Source organism: Mastomys coucha, unplaced genomic scaffold (assembly GCF_008632895.1).
Source record: "Mastomys coucha isolate ucsf_1 unplaced genomic scaffold, UCSF_Mcou_1 pScaffold5, whole genome shotgun sequence".
NCBI lineage: Eukaryota > Metazoa > Chordata > Mammalia > Rodentia > Muridae > Mastomys > Mastomys coucha.
The window spans coordinates 83,742,990-83,745,734 of record NW_022196911.1 but is presented as its reverse complement, the minus strand read 5'-3'; positions in this window follow the sequence as shown (position 1 = coordinate 83,745,734).

Sequence of the window (2,745 nt, the reverse complement as noted above, 5' to 3'; positions counted from 1 at the left end):
ACAGATTGTCTTTCTTTCCTTCTTCCTTTCTTCCTTTCTTTCTTCCTTTCTTCCTTTCTCTCTCTCTCTCTCTCTCTCTCTCTCTCTCTCTCTCTCTCTCTTTCTTTCTTTCTTTCTTTTTTTGGAACTCCATAAGTAGTTTATTGTCTTCAAGACTACAGTGTGGATTCCTCTCCCAGAGAAAGATCTTTCAAAGGCAGGGGACTGTCATCCATCCAGGTGCAGGCCACTCACTTGTCATTTTCATACATAGCTGGATTCTTCCTTTTGGACTGCTCAAACTCCTGGTTTCCCCATGTGTAGATCAGGTAGAACACTACAAATGCATACTTGAGTGCAGGTTCCCAAACTCCCGGCCCATGGTGGCAGCCCTGAGAACAGAAGACAGGCACATGGCTCGGTCTCGCAAAAAAAAAAAAAAAAAAAAAAAAAAAAAAAAAAAAACCTCCCACGGTCTCCCAGCGGCCACCTCTACCTCCACAGCGCTGAACCCAAACAGATTGTCTTTCAATGGCAGATTTCTCTGGACTTGTGCCACCCTGGGAAAAAAAGCAGAGTTAAGTCCTTATATATAATAACCAGGGCTGGGGAGAAAGTGCAGCTGTGCTTTCCTTGAGAGCATCAAGGCCTGAATTTGATTTGCAGAACTCACATGCATAATCCCAGGCATAGCAATGCTTGCTTAGAATCCCAAAGCTCAAGAACTGGAGAGAAGGGGACCCGAGGGATTACTGGCCAGCCAGCCCTAGGGATGTAAGGGCAAGTGAGATACACTGTCTAAAATAAACCTGTTGTGCACTGGCCCAAGAGCTATCTGGATTTGCAAAGGAAACACACACACACACACACACACACACACACACACACACACACCCCAGTTAATTTTACTATGCCTTGACTAGCTTGATGATGATTGAGCACTTCTAATTCTTCCTGTGGCCGGAATTAACTTGCTTTAAGACCTAAATGACTTCTCTGCCGGCCCAAACCCAATCGGAGGAAGTGGCCACTAGAGCCACTTACCCGAGTTCTTACATGGCTGGTCCATCCTACACCCTCTCACAGTGATTCTGCCGCCTTCCTCTCTCCTGGTTCCTCTCCTGAGCAAATCTCCAAGTTCCGTCTCAGTATACCTGCTCATCCTTTGACTGTAGGCTCTTTATTGATTGATTAAAGACCAAATGGGGACAAGGACTTTCAGTGTTTGGACACATAGATTCCAGGTTTTGGGGGTCAGATTAATTTGAAGCATTACAATCAATAATCCTCAACAAAAAATCTTATAAATCTGTGGAACAATTTCTGAGCTTGCCCTCTGGATTCCACATGAACTCTCTCTTCTCTCTCTCCCTCTCTCTCTCCCTTTCCTTCTCCCTCTCTCTCTCTCTCTGTCTCTCTCTCTCTCATATACAGACACATATACACACACAAACAAACAAATCAGATTAATATATCTTTGTTCTGTTTTGTTTTGTTTTTTGTTGTTGTTTTGTTTTTTGAGACAGGGTTTCTCTGTGTAGCCCTGGCTGTCCTGGAACTCACTCTGTAGACCAGGCTGGCCTCGAACTCAGAAATCTACCTGCCTCTGCCTCCCAAGTGCTGCGTGCGATTAAAGGCGTGTGCCGCCACCGCCTGGCTTACAGTAATATATCTTGATGGTCTACTCCTGTCTCAGGCACTATTAGATACATCTGTACTTTATATTAAAATAAGATAAGAAAGCTCAGAATATGGTTATTTTTACAAGGTGGAAGCAATGGAATGATAGAACTTGGTTTCATTGACTCCAAGGTCAGAGGCACAGGTGTGACCTCCAACTGGAGTGAGAGCTTTCAGCAGCCTGGAGACATAGACACTCCTTAGAAAATCTCCCCGTGCCTTTAGCTGCATCTGACAGACACAAGAGTTTCTGTTTTTTCCTAAGGCTCTGGCACCTGGATGTTATTATGGCTCTATCACTGTATATTTGTTCACTGTGGGATATACAACATTTTGCTGACCCTTCTCTCTCTCTCTCTCTCTCTCTCTCTCTCTCTCTGTGTGTGTGTGTGTGTGTGTGTGTGTGAGAGAGAGAGAGAGAGAGAGAGAGAGAGAGACAGAGACAGAGACAGAGACAGAGACAGAGACAGAGACAGAGACAGACAGAGAGAGAGAGTTGTTCAGAAAACATTGACGCTCTAATATACCCAGGATCAGACGCGAGGAGGTGAGGAGGACATAACATCTGTCCCAACACTGGGGACCAGTGGGACCCAGGCATGCAGGAACTCCACAAGCCCAGTGGCATGGGTTCCTTCCAGTCTCTCTGGGCTGGTGCTCTGGGCAGACCTTGGGTGCAAATTTTGCAGCCAGTCCCACAACACCCAGAGGAAGCTCCACTCTCGGGTGCCCTAATGGGCCCAGGATCACAGGATCCCAGATTCACAGGATCACAGAGGCAGCTTGACTCTGAGGAGTTCTGACACAACTAGGATCACAGGTAAGACAGGCCCCAGTCAGATTTAGCCAAGGCAGGTAGCACAAGAGATAACCAGATGGCTAGAGGCAATCGTAAGAACATAAGCAACAGAAACCAGGGTTACTTGGCATCATTGGAACCCAATTCTCCCACCATAGCAAGTCCTGGACACACCATCACACCAGAAAAGCAAGATTCAGATCTAAAACCACTTCTCACGATGATGATACAGGACTTTAAGAAGGACATAAAAAACTCCCTCAAAGAAATACAGGAGAACACAGGTA